The sequence below is a fragment of the Penaeus monodon genome, chromosome 9, assembly GCF_015228065.2.
Source record: "Penaeus monodon isolate SGIC_2016 chromosome 9, NSTDA_Pmon_1, whole genome shotgun sequence".
Lineage (NCBI taxonomy): Eukaryota > Metazoa > Arthropoda > Malacostraca > Decapoda > Penaeidae > Penaeus > Penaeus monodon.
The window spans coordinates 17,887,886-17,902,885 of NC_051394.1; the positions used below are offsets into that span (position 1 = coordinate 17,887,886).

At 41.4% G+C, this 15,000-nt stretch overlaps 1 pseudogene; it reads right to left on the reverse strand.

Annotated features, from left to right (window-relative positions):
• The window catches only part of LOC119576639, a 60,038-nt pseudogene that overhangs the window by 44,766 nt on the left and 272 nt on the right, over positions 1–15,000 (reverse strand).

The window sequence follows — 15,000 nt, forward strand, 5'->3', positions numbered from 1 at the left end:
GTGTGTGTGGTGTGTGTGTGTGGGGTGTGTTGTGTGTGGGGTGTGTGTTGTGTGTGTGTGTGTGTGTGTGTGTGGTGTTGTGAACAAGAAAGTATTGCTTGTTCGCGGGGGAATAGTAGGCATAGTTTAAGACCTCGTAAATATTTATTTTGAAACTAATATCACTTCGACGATGAATGTGAGATGTTCATATACGTCATAACTCCCACTGCAAACCCTCCTCCGAACCCGCGGTCCATTCGTTGTTCTATCCACACTTTTTCTGCTAAATGATTAGACGGCCCTTTAGTCTTTTTGTATCAATTACCTTTTTTAGAGTTCGCGAACATGCAAGTACACTAAATCCACATTTCTTACTTGCTGTAATGGTCCACCAAAATATTACAGAAAAAGTAACTTTTGCATGTAATATCCGTGGTTGGAGATAAAGAGAGCCTTAGAGAATTGAGATATGTGGGAATATGGCACAACTGTTCATTATTTGTCAGGTCACCGCTATGAAAATAATAAACAATAAAACGCTGTTTCTACATTTCTAAATTTTCCTCGCCTCAGGTTAGAAATAACATAGTATAGCGCTCAGACAGATGTGTCTCTTTTCTTCATTGGAGGAACTTGGGCTTTTGAGTTACTTATGGCCAAGGAGCTAATGCCAGCCGGATTGCTATGTTGTCTGTGAAATCTGTTCTTTCACGCCTTCTCTGGGGGTAATGTCATTTTTGCCTTTCGTGCAAAGAGCAAAATGTGGGTATGTCAGACACAGAATACATTTTATGAAATTGTGAAGCTGAAGTAGTACCCAGTAACAGTGAACAATGTTCAAGACCTCGTAACGTTGTCCTCATGTGCAACAGGTATATAATGGTCCCACCAATGTTTACGAGGCCAGGACTGATCTATTTACACGCAAGCAAAGGACATACAAGTCACTTCCACCGACACAGGCAGCCCTCAAAGAACATGACAAGCCTATCAGGCCATTGGCATAAAGTCTCCTGCTGACTATGGATAGATAAAAGATCTGTTGGACAATCCTCTCATCAGGTGCAGCAATTTCTCAGGAGGATTACATAAGGATATGCAAATGCTTCAGATCAGGACTTTGAACTTTGTGGATGAGGGTGCTAGCAAAAAGCCAAAACAGGATAAAGACATTTGTATCTATTTGTAGTGGCTATTGAAAGTAGGAGACATCACCAATTCTCCTGAACACAACTTGGGATAAAGGTACTAATTACATAGAATTTTTGGACACATTGCCATTTGATTATTAGCTCAAAATGTTACTGATGTGGACATTGCACATCAGGAACTTTTTCAGGTAATCTGTTCAAAATGTGATCCAAGGAGTCAGTGCGGGAAAACTAGTCAGATCCCCTGACTTTGATCTTCACTTTTTGTACATAACCATAAAATATTTTACCAGCCAACTTGATCAAAATCAGACCAATATTCTAGGTTTACAGGTAGAAGTTGGTATTTTGGTGGACATCATGGCCAATGCATGCCATTTTTTATTTTTCGGCCAGATTCGAAGAGTTACCTTAGAGTATGGCCACCCATGCTTATATCACAATTTGAAATATTTTTCGATCCTCTGACCATCTTTCAGAGTGTTTCGATGCCTTCAGTGTCATGCCCTCCAACTAACAGGGGTGACCAATTAGGCGGCGTGCCCATGGCATCGCCGCCGTACTAACCTAAGCCACGCCCACATTTTCTCATGACCTCTGACTCCTACCTTGACCCGATCAACAAACTACTTCGAGTCGCGGCCTCGCTCGCACGCGCCATCTCTCCAAGGCCCCCACCTTGCCAGGCCTACCCTCTGCCCGGACTAACTTCTGCACAAGCCGGCCATTCCAACCTCGGTCTACACTACACTACCAAGAATCTTCTATCAATAAACATACGAAACAGACCGTGCGTTTTACATGTACCTGACACCCTCCACAGTATTTTGAATTTTGATCTCCCATACTTTAGAATCTAGACAATATGAGAATCCAGTAGATAGGAACTTTAGATAAAGAAAATAATACAAATTAGTCATTTTACACTCAATTACAAATGCTTATGTGGCATAACGACAAATGCAAACAAGCATGGCATAATACAGATATTAGATTTTATGAATGTTTGATATGTCTTTAGTATCTATGAACATTTTCCTTTTTCGTCATAGTTAAACAGAGGTGGAAATACTGTGTCTCTCTTTATAAACATGTCACTTATTTCCCTTTTAAGTACTCAAGAATCGGAACATGCTGAAGTGAATGTCATAGAGTTAGACTGCGTGGTTGTTTCGTTCCCAGCAGGACAGATTCGGATTAATATTGTTCTTCATGCAATCTTTATATGTAAATATTTTATGTTTGGGCTGCTTTGGACTACTGTATATGCTTTGAAATTATCATCACTCTTGTCATTATTTTCTTCTTATTATTATATTATTTTATCGATATTACTGTTATCATTATTGGTCCCACAAACCCGGAGTAAGCAGTTTCAATACCCAAATTACAGTTCTTATCCTTAAAAAATGTGTGTTGGAAGATGAAGGCGGGAAAAAAATCAATCTCCTTCGTAGATTTTTTGAAGATGTAGTGCAGTAGAAAGGTGTATTTGTAAATCTCTATGTTATGGAGCGATTGTTGTGAGAAAGGGGTATGTGTCATTTTCGCATTTATTTCAATATTTCACCATTCTCTTTGTCTTTTGGTAGCTTATAGCCTGCTAACAAAGATGAATGATCGATCTCCTGCATGGCAGCCAGCCACCACACCACTACGCAGCTCTGGGTGATAAGACGTAACATGTTTCGCGGGACAGGCTGAGAATATAGTACTAATTCGTCAAAGAAAGGTTGGATAGGGAAAGAGCTTAATGGAAAAAGGCAGCTAATATTTTTTTAGACGATTCGGCGATTTACGCATTGGACTGACTTTAAAGGCAATGATTAATCTGTGGTATATATCGCATCGCCGCCGGGGATGTGGCACCTTACCGACGGTGACGGACCTCGTGAGGATCGAGGATGACTCAAGCTATGCCAACCACGTTCAGCGATGTTGGAAAGATTGAGTCACGTATTCCAGACGAAGATCACAACCACCTTTACCAATCCCGGTGGGCCTATGATGCAAACCAAAGGCCCATTGGGGAGGTGAAATAAACAGCAAAGACCGACAGAGGTGGCGCAGATTGGCGAAGACATATGTCTACCAACGAAAAATTCAAGGCTGAAAAGATGCAGTATCGCATATTTACTTGGTTTTATTCAAATTTTATATTTCCTCATGTTGTAAGTTAAGAACAAAGAGGACATGGGATAAGCATGATAAATTGTCTTATTATATCAAGCATTGTGAAATCATAATACTTCCGACAATTTACTAAACAGTATGTTCCAACAGCTATGCACAGGCTGTTTATCTCCTCACGTTTTTTTTTTTTTTATTCAGGTCAACTGTGACTTATCGTGAGAGGATGGCGCCTTCCGACAAAAAAAGAGTGATGAAGTTTTCGTGATTCAAAGGAAAGCACCACAGCTGATACACGGTTATAATTTGGGAAAAGGGTGACATGCATTAAGTGTTGAGTGCACTTTGAATATCATTTTTCCAAGAGACACCGTAAGTGGAAGGAGAATTTCACGAGAGTACGTGTAAATGAGAACGGAAGTCTTGAGAACTTCCTCAGAGCTGTTAAAGAGGATATTCAGTCCAAAGGTCTCTGAAGAATATGAAAGCAAAAACCCAAGAGTAGAGAGAGAGAGAGGAGAGGAGAGAGGAGTGGAGAGGAGAGGAGAGCAGAGAGAGAGAGAGAGAGAGAAGAGAGAGAGAGAGAGAGAGAGAGAGAGAGAAGAGAGGGGGAAGATAGAAAGAGAGGGGAGATAGAAAGAGAGGGGGAGAGATAGAAAGTGAAGGAAAGAGAGAGAGGGAGTGGTAGAGGGAGAGGAGGAGGAGGAGGAGGAGGAGGAGGAGAAGGAGGAGGAGGAGAGAGAGAGAAGAGAGAGAGAGAGAGAAAGAGAGAGAGTGGGGGAGGGGGGAGGGAGGGAGGAGGAGAGAGAGAGAGAGGAGAGAAGAGAGAGAGAGAGAGAGAGAGAAGAGGAGAGAGAGAGAGAGGAGGAGGTGAGGAGAGAGAGAGAGAGGGAGAGAGAGAGATGAGAGAGAGAGAAGAGGAGGAGAGAGAGGAGGGAAAGAGAGGAGAAAGAGAGAGAGAGAGAGAGAGAGATGTTGTGTGTGTGTATAAAAAAAAAAGAGAGGGGTAGTGAGGGATATAAAGAAGGGAGAAAAATAAGAGAGGATGTGAGAGAGGGAAGCTAATTATAAATAATCTTTCCTACTTGCTATGTTGACATCATTCAAGTAGTGGAAAACACACAGATTTTCTCCTTACTTTATTCACCAATGGATCTATCTATTTATTCTGTAACAATGTGTTTTTTTTCTAACCCGCAAGAAAACCATACCGATTCAAGACTTGGACAATCCATCGGGAAAAAGTAAATCGAAGACAAGCGGCGCGGTGGTTGCTTGGTCGAGGCGTTTATGAACACTGTGTGCGCATCCCTCGAGACACCGTAGCCTGTGAGGGAAAAGGGTGTGGTTTGTAATGGTGAACGTCTTGCGTCTTGTCCATCTGAGACAGGGTTCTGCCTTTGTTATATCCTCTTGTCTTCTGTTACTTTATCTGTCGGTTTGGTAGCCTTTTTCTCTGTCTCAGTTTGTCTGTCTGTCTCTGTCTGTCTGTCCATAAACTAACAAACTGTGTCTGTCTCCTCTACCCAGATATCTCAAATTGAATCATCCATGTTTGTCTTATATAACCCCTTCTATAAATCAAAATCGTATGTGACCGAAGACGTGGTACTTGGGCCTGACACGACGCTGCCCGATCTGCTAAAGGTCCTCACACCCAGCCCCTTTCCCTTTCTTTTCTTGACCCTTTGTTGCATTCAAAATTTTGAATATACTAGGGAGCCATGTCTTCAAGGAATTTGCTTTACAATTTGGAAAGGGGTCTGTTAATGCTATTCTTCTTAGTTTAAAAATGTGTAGTTGGAAAAAATACAGGGACAGACTAAAACGAATGACAAAGATGACACCCCGTAAACATGGATATATGGTTTTTTAGCAAAATCAAAGGGAATTTAGGTTTTCCAGTTTTCTGAAGGGAAAATCAGTGTTTCCATGTTCTGAAAACGAATGTCAGGTTTCCGTATTAAAAAAGGGGAAAGTCAGTGTTTCCAGTAATAAAAAGGGAATGTCATGTTTCCAGTACTCAGAAAATGGGAAAATCAGTGTTTCCAGTGTTTTAAAACGGAATGTCAGGTTTCCCGTGTTTTTTGAAAGTGGGAATGTCATTTTTTCCAGTGCAAAGAGGGGGAATGTCAGTGTTTCCTGTTCTGAAAGGGGGGGTCATGTTTCCAGACAAGAAAACGGAATGTCAGGGTTTCCCCTACAAGAAAGCGGGATGTCAGTGTTTTTTCCCTACTAAAAAGTGGAAAGCAGTGTTTTTCCTTTTCCAAAAAGCGGAATTTTCATGTTTCCCCTACTAAGAAAGCGAAATTTCAGTGTTTCCCTTACAAGAAAGAGGAATGTCAGTTTTTTTCCCCACTAAAAAAATGGGAAAGTCAGTTTTCCCGTACTAAAAAGGGAAGCGTGTTCCCCGTACTAAGAAAGCGGAAAGTCAGGTTTCCCCCTACTAAAAAAAGGGAATTCAGGTTTCCGTAAATAAAAAGCGGGGGAAAGTCAGTTTTCCAGTTAAAAAGCGGAATGTCAGTGTTTCCAGTACTCGAAACCGGAATGTCGTGTTTCCCGTGCAAGAAAAGCGGAATGTCAGGTTTTCCACTAAGAAAAGTGGAATGTCAGGTTTCCATACCCCCGAAACCGGAAGTCAGTGTTTCCAGTGCTAAAAACGGAATGTCAGTGTTTTCCAACTCGAAACCCCAATGTCAGGTTCCAGTAATCGAAACGGAAACGTGTTTCCAGTATAAGAAAAACGAATGTCGTGTTTCCGTACTCAGAAAGCGGAATGTCAGTGTTTCCAGTGCTAAGAAAGGGAATTCAGTGTTTTCCCGTACTCGAAAACGGGGTGTCAGTGTTTTCAGTATCAGAAAACGGGGAAAGTCATTTTTTCCGTACTCAAAAGCGGAATTCAGTGTTTCCAGTATAGAAACCCGGGAAAGTCATGTTTTCCCCTACTCAGAAAGTGGGAAGTCATTTTTTCCCCGTGTTCAAAAGCGGAATGTCTGTTTCCGTGTTGTGAAAGTGGAATATTTTATGTTTTTCCATGTTCTGAAAGTGGAATGTCGTGTTTCCAGTGTTCTGAAAGCGGAAAGTCAGTGTTTCCGTGTAAAAAGAGCGGAATGTCTGTTTTCCCGTGTTCTGAAAGCGGGGGAAAGTCAGTGTTTCCGTATTAAAAAGGGGGAAGTCGGTTTCCAGTCTAAAAAACGGAAGTCAGTGTTTCCCGTACTAAAAAAGCGGAATGTCATGTTTCCCGTACTAAGAGAGCGGAATGTCAGTGTTCCCCCCTACAAAAAAGCGGGAAAGTCGTGTTTCCAGTACTCAGAAAGGGGAATGTCATGTTTCCGGGGTTTAGAAAGCGGTGTCAGTGTTTCCAGTACTCAAAAGCGGGAAAGTCGTTTTTCCGTATTCAGAAAACGGTGTCAGTGTTTTCCGGTTCAAAAAAAACGGAAAGTCGCGTTTTCCAAACCAGAAAGCGGAATTCGTGTTTCAGTATAAGAAAAAAGGAAAGTATGTTCCCATCCCAAGAAAGCGGGAAAGTCAGTTTTCCGTAATAAAAAGCGGAATGTCATGTTTCCAGACTAAAAAAGCGGAATTTTCCATGTTTCCAGTACTAAGAAAGCGGAATGTCATGTTTCCAGTCCTAAGAAAAACGGGGTGTCCTTTTTTCCAGTGTTTTGAAAGCGGAATGTCATGACTTCCATCTCAGAGCACTGCAAACATGACATTCCCAATTTTAAACACTGGAAAAAAACTGATTTTTCCCCTTTTTAGAACACTGGGGAAAAAACTGACATTCCGTTTTCAAAAACTGGGAAACACTGACATTTCCTTTTTTTTTTAGAATAATGGGAAAAATGACATTTCCCTTTGAGAACTTGAAACACTGACATTCCGCTTTTAGAACCTGGAAAACTGACATTTTCCCTTTTTAGAATCTGGGGAAAAACGACATTTCCCCTTTTAGAATTTGGAAAAAAACTGACATTCCCTTTCAAATATGGAAAAACTGACATTTTGCTTTTCCCAAAAACCCGGGAAAACGACTTCCATTTTAGAACAAAGGAAACACTGAAATTCCCCCTTTTTGAAACGGAAAAACTGACTTTTCCCCCTTCGGCCCGGGGAAAACTGAAATTATGCTTCCAGAACAATGAAAACACTGATATTCCCCCCTTTCACAACACTGGGGAAAAACTGACATTTCCCCTTTCAAATATAAAAAACTGAATTCCACTCTCGAGCACTGGAAAAAACTGACATTCTCCTTCACTGGAAACACGACATTCCCCTTCCGGAACACTGGAAAAACTGGCATTCCCTTTTAAAATGAAAACATGACATTCTCGTTCAAGAACACTGATACACTGGGCCCCCCGCTTTAGAAAACGGAAACACTGTATTCCATTTTTTGAATATGGAAACACTGACATTCTGCTTCCAAAACACTGGAAACACTGACATTCCGTTTTTTAAACCTGGAAAAACCCGCATTCCCTTTCTAGAAAACTGGAAAAACTGACATTCCCTTCCCGAGCACTCGAAACACGACTTTGCTTTCAGAATAATGAAACACTGACATTTTTCCCTTTCCGAATACTGACTTCCCCTTTTTAGCGCTGGAAAAAAACTGAATTCCGCTTTTTTTTGCACTGGAAAAACCCGACATTCCCTCTTTACACTGGAACACTGACTTCTGCTCTCATAGCATTGGGAAACACTGACATTCGCCTCTTTAGCACTGGAAAACTGACATTCCCCCTCTTAGCACTGGGGGGAAAAAACTGACATTCCGCTTTCTTACACTGGGAAAAACCGACATTCCGCTCTCTACATGGAACACTGACATTCCGCTTTCTTAGCGCTGGAACCTGATATTCCGCTTTCTTAGCTCTGGAAACACTGACATTCCGCATTATGAATACTGGGAAAAAAATGACATTCCGTTTCTTAGGGCCCGGAAAAACCCGACATTCCGCCTTGCACGGAAAAATGACATTTCCCTCTCTTAGCACTGGAAACATGACATTCCGCCTCTTAGCACTGGAAACACTGACATTCGCATTATGAATACTGGAAAAACTGACATTCAGCTTTCGAATCTGGGGAAAAAAATGCATTTCCCCTTTTTTAGCACTGGAAACACTGACTTCCCTTTCTTAGCACTGGGGAAAAACTGACATCCCTTCTTAGCACTGGGAAAAACTGAATTCCGCTTTCTGAATGCTGGGGAAAAACTTTCATTCTCTTTCTTACACTGGGAAACTGACATTCCGCTTTTTTAGTCTGGAAACACTGCATTTTGCTCTCTTAGTACTGCAAAAAATAATTTCCCCTTTCTTAGTATCAAAAACTGCATTCCGATTTCTTAGTACTGGAAACCTGACTTTCCCCTTTCTTAGTACTGGAAAAATGACATGTCATGTTTCCAGTACCAGAAACGGAATGCATTTTTTCCAATTCAGAAAGCGGAATGTCAGTGTTTCCCGTGTTCAGAAGCGGGAAAGTAGCGTTTCCAAAATCAAAAGGGAAAGTCAGTGTTTTTCCAAAACTCAGAAAGCGGAAGTCAGTGTTTCCAGGTTTAGAAAGCGGAATTTAGCGTTTCCAGTATCAGAAAACGGAATGTCATGTTTCCATACTCAGAAAGCGGAATTCAGCGTTTTCCAGTACTCAGAAAGCGGGAAAGCATGTTTTCCCGTATTAAAAAGCGGAATTCAATTTTCCCTCCTAAAAGGGAATGTCATGGTTTTCCCGTCCTAAGAAACGGAAAGTCAGTTTTCCCCGTACTAAAAACGAATTTTAGTGTTTCCAGTGTTTTGAAAGCGAATGTCACTGACATTCCCCTTTTCCCAAACTTAAACCACATTTTTTTACTCTCAGAGCACGCAAACACTGACTTCCCCTTTCAGAAAAAACTGGGGAAAAAAGATATTCCATTTGTAGAACACTGGAAAACCCACATTCCCCCTTTAAAAACTGAAACATGACATTTTCCCTTTTAGAATATGGAAAAACTACATTTTCCCTTTTAAACATTGGAAACATGAATTTCCCCTTTCGAACCTGAAAAAATGAATTTGACTGATGACATTCCCTTTCAGAAAATTGGAAAATGACATTCCCCTTTCAGAAAACTGGGAAAAAATGACATTTTCTTCCAAACACAGGAAACACACATTCCACTTTTTGAACAAAAGGGAAAACTGAAATTCCACTTTTTGAAAACGGAAACATGACATTCCCCCTCAGAGCACTGAAAAACCCGAAAATTTTGCTTCCAAACAATGAAAACACGATATTCCATTTTCACAACACGGAAACACTGACTTCCACTTTTAGAATACTAGAAAAACTGACATTTCCCCTTCAAGCCTGGAAAAACGACATTCTCCTCCTGGAAAAAATGAATTCCCTCCGAAAACTGGGAAACACTGGCATTCCACTTTCAGAAAACTGAAAAAATGACATTCTCGTTCAAAAACACTGGATGCCTTCCCCTTTTAGAACACTGGAAAAAATGACATTCCGCTTTCTGAAAACCCAAACCCCTGATATTCCTTTGTAATACTGGAAACATGAATTTGCTTTCTGAAACTGGAAAACTGAAATTCTGCTTCCCCAAGCACGGGGAAAAACTGACATTCCGTTTTCAGAACCTGGGAAAAATGACTTCCATTTCTAGAACACTGGAACATGACATTCCGCTTCCCGAGCCTCGAAAAAACTGACATTCGCTTTCAGAAAAATGGAAACACTGACATTCCCCCTTTCCGAAAACTGACATTCCGCTTTTCTTAGCGCTGGAAAACACTGCTTCCCCTCTCTTAGCACGAAAACACAGGAAACTTTTGCTCTCTAGCATTGGAAAAATGCATTCTGCTCTCAAGCACTGGAAACACTGCATTTTGCTTTCTTACATGGAAACACTGACATTCCCTTTTTTTGCACTGGGAAAAAATGACATCCGCTCTCTAGCACTGGAAACACTGACATTCCGCTTTCTTACACTGGAAAAATGACATTCCCTTCTAGCACTGGAAAAAACCCGACATTCCGCTTTCTTAGCGCGGAAAAACTGACTTTTCCCCTTTTTAACACTGGGGAAAAAACTGACATTCCCCTCTCTTTGCCTGAAACACTGACATTCGCTCTCATAGCACTGGAAACACTGACTTTCCGCTTTTTTTAGCCTGGAAAAACTGATATTCCCCCCTTTAGCCGGAAAACTGACATTCCGCTCTCTTTGCACTGGAAAAACTGACATTTCCGCTTCTTAGCACTGGAAACACGAACCGCATATGAAACGGGGAAAAACTGACATTTAGCTTTTTGAAAACGGAAAAAACTGACATTCCCCCTTTCTTGCAAATGGAAAAACGACATTCCGCTCTCTTAGCATGGAAACCGATATTCCGCCTCTTACACTGGGAAAAACCCGACATTCCCCTTTTTTGAATACTGGAAAAACTGAATTCCCCCTTTCTTACACTGGAAAAACCCGACATTCCGCTTCTTAGTACTGGGAAAAACTGACTTTTGCTTCTTAGTACTGCAAAAACCGACTTTTTCCCCTTTCTTTCACTGGGAAACACTGATTTCCGCTTTCTTTGCCTGGAAAAAACCCCGCATTCCGCTTATAATACTGGGAACATGACAGTCCGTTTTTACACGGGGCCCCTGGGCATTCCCTCTTTAACTGGAAACAATGACATTCCGCCTCTTACACTGGAAACAAACAATTCCGCTCTCTTAGCCTGGAAACACTGACTTCCCCATTTGAAAACTGGAAACACTGAAAACACTTTCTGAATACTGAAAACTGACATTCCCCTTCTTAGCAATGGAAACAATGCTTCCGCTCTCTTTGCACGGGAAAAACTGCATTCCCTCTTGCATGGAAACACTGACATTCCCTTTCTAATACTGAAAAACCCGACATTCCCCTTTCTTAGCACTGGAAAAACGACATTTTTGCTTTCTTAGTACTGGAAACATGACATTTTGCCTCTTAGTACTGCAAACACTGCATTCCTTTCTTGACTGGAAACAAAGACATTCCGTTTTCCTTAGCCTGGAACCTGACATTCCCCTTTTAGAGCGCTGAAAAACTGACATTCTCTTCAGAATAATCGAAAAACTGACATTCCCCTTTCCCAATACTGGAAACACTGACATTTGTTTTCCCAAAACAGGAAAAACTGACTTTCCCTGTCAAAAACACTGGAAACACTACTTCTGTTCCCAGAACACAGGAAACACACATTCCACTGTCACAAAAAGGAAACAGTGGGATTTTACTTTCAAAACAATGGAACGTGACATTCCACTTTTGGGGAACACGGGAAAAACTGACTTCCGCTTTCTACATTGGAAACCCACTTCCGCTTTTTAGAAAACTGAAAAAACTACATTCCCCTTTCTGAACAGGAAACACTGACATTTTGCTTCCAGGCACTGAGAACCTGACATTCCGTTTTTAGAAAGCTGGAAACATGACATTCCTTTCTAAACACGGAAAAACTGACTTCCGCTTTCAGAGCACTCGAAACCTGACATTCTGCTTTCAGAAAAATGGGAAACGCTGCATTCCCTTTCCGAAACTGGGAAAAAAATGACATCTGTTCCCAGAACACAGGAACCTGACATTCCACTTCCAACCCTGGAAACACTGACATTTTTGTTTTCCCGAACAAAAAACTAGAAACAGTGCATTCCACTTTTTGGAACACTGAAAAAATAATTCCTTTTTCAAAACACTGGAAAAATGCATTCCCCTTTCCCGAAGACTGAAAAAAATGACATTCGCTTTTAGAAACTGGAAACAATACCTCCATTTGTGAATACTGGGGAAAAACTGACTTCCGCTTTTTGAACACTGGAAACACGACATTTTGCTTCCAGAGCACGGAAACACTGACATTCCGTTTTCAGAAAAACTGGGAAAAACGAATTTCCTTTTTTGAACATTTAACCTGACTTCCGCTTTCAGGCATTCGAAAAAACTGACATTCTGCTTCAGAACACAGGGAAAAACTGATTTCACTTTTAGAACACTCGAAACACTACATTCCACTTTCCAATACTGGAAACAGACTTCAGCTCTCAAAACACTGGAAAAACTGACTTCCCCTTTCTTAGCACGGAACAGACATTCCGCTCTCTTACACTAGAAAAAACTGACATTTTCCCCTTTTTTAGCGCTGCAAACACTGACATTCCGCTTTCTTAGCACTGAAACACTGACATTCTGCTCTCTTTGCACTGGAAACTGACATTTCCCCCTTTCTTACACTGGAAACAGACATTCCGCCTCTTGCATGGCAACACTGACTTCCGCTTTCTTAGGGTGGAAAAACTGACATTCCGCTTTTTTAGCATAAACACTGCTTCCCCTCTTTACATGGAAAACTGACTTCTGCCTCATAGCGGAAACATGACATTCTTTCTCTCATAGCATGGAACACTGACATTCCGCTTTTTTAGCACGGAAACACTGACTTCCGCTTTCTTAGCACTGGAAACACTGACATTCCGCTTTCTTAGCGCTGGGAAAAATGAATTTCCCCTTTTTAGCACTGGAAACACTGCTTCTGCTCTCTTTGCACGGGGAAAAAGACTTCCCGCTCTCATAGCCTGGAAACCTGCTTCTGCCTCATAGCCTGAAACACTGCATTCCCCTTTTACAGGGAAACACTGACTTCCCCCTCTTTGCACTGGAAACCGACATTCCGCTCTCTTAGCATGGAAAATGACATTCAGCTTCTGAATACTGAAACCTGACATTCCGCTTTTTAGCACTGAAACAAGACATTTTTGCTTTCTTAGCACGGAAACCTGACATTCCCCTCTTAGCCTGGAAACATGACATTCCGCTTTCTGAATACTGACATTCCCCTTTTTTCACTGGGAAAAACCCGCATTCCGCTTTCTTTGTATGGAAACCTGACATTTTTTTCTTAGTATGCAAAAACTGCTTCCGCTTTTATACTGCAAACACGACTTCCCCTTTTTTAGTACTGGAAACACTGACATTCCCCTTTCTTAGTACTCAAAACTGCATTCCGCGTTCTGATCTGAAAACCCCCATTCCGTTTCTGGGTCTGGCCTGAATTGCTTCTTTTTTTAAATGGAAACCCCGGGGGCATTCCCTCTCTTACACTGGAAACACTGCATTCCCTCTCTTGCACTGGAAAAAAACTGACATTCCGCTTTTCTTAGTACTGGAAACAGACATTCCCCTTTCCCTTTTGAAACCTGACATTCCGCTTTTAGAAACGGAAACACTACATTTCCCTTTCCCCTTTGTACTGGAAAAAGACATTCCGCTTTCACAACACTGGAAAAACTGACTTCCGCCTCTTAGCACCGAAACCGACATTCCCCTTTCTTAGTCTGGGAAAAACTGCATTCCCCTTTCCCAGTATGGAAAACTGACATTCCGCTTTCGAACACGGGAAAACTGACTTTCCCCTTTCTTTGTACTGGAAACATGACATCCGCTTTCACAACATGGAAACATGACATTCCGCTTTTTTAATCTAGAAACCTGAAATTTCCCCTTCAAAACACTGGAAACATGAAAATTTCCGCTCTCTTTGCACGGGGAAAAAAATGACTTTCCCCTCTCTTGCATGGAAAAAGTGACATTCGCTTTCAAAATTTGGAAACACTACATTCCACTTTCAGAACATGGGAAAAATGAATTTTCCCCTTTCAGAAAACTGAAAAACCCGCTTCCATTTTGGAAATTGGAAAACTGAATTCACTTTTAGAAAATGGAACACTGACATTTCCCCTTTCAGAACACTGGAAAAGCGACATTCCACTTTTATTTTGCTAAAACCGTTCATCCCACTGTTTTCAGTGTTATCTTGTCATTCGTTTTTCCCACCCTTTGTTTTTCTAATTCGTTTTAGTCTGTCCCAAAAATAACTGCAAAACCTATGCAAGGTGCTCATAGTTGTTTCGGAGATTTGAGAAAAGGGTTGCGAGTACCATTGAGATATGCGAAATTCTGTTCGCCCCGGGGCCCTTTCCCTTTTATTTCCCGGGCCCGTGTAGTTTTTATGGCTTCTCATTTTTTTTTTGACACTCGGTGCTTGCCTGGCGGTGGGGTTTCCCAGGCGCTCTTGCTGTGGGTAAGCAAACCGCATAATCTCTTTTCCACAGACGGGTGTTTCAGCGGACCCTTTCAGAAAGTGTGTGCTCCAAATTTTCCCAAATAATGTAAAGTGTGGGGGTTCGGGTCGCCGCAAAAGCATGCAACCCTCCTTTCCCGGGTTTTTTTTCTCTATGACTGCCATGCACAGTCGTGACTAGCCTTCGCGCCTGGTGGTTTTTCGGTGTAAAAAAAAGGTTGGGAACCAAGCATATACTTATCAATCCCGACAAAAATCAACTTATTCATTAGCGTGGGGCTTTTTAAAAACCAAATAACAAGAAATGGAATATTACCAAGCCAAATATTAACCCGCATGGCCTCGCTGAATTTGCCTCGCCCTGTGAATCCCTGCATGGAGGAGGACATCGCCATCACTGTGCGTATCGCTTGCACACACGAACCTTACTTGAGCGGGTGAGCTGCATTATTATATTCACATGAAAATGCCTGTGTATTTTTTGCACATTAAAAGTAAATACTATTCAATTCTGAATAAAACACCATAAAAATAGCAACATAGTATCAAACATAAGATCATAAAATCTGAACACAAAAAAAAAAACGACACGTGGTTGATAGATAGCCTAA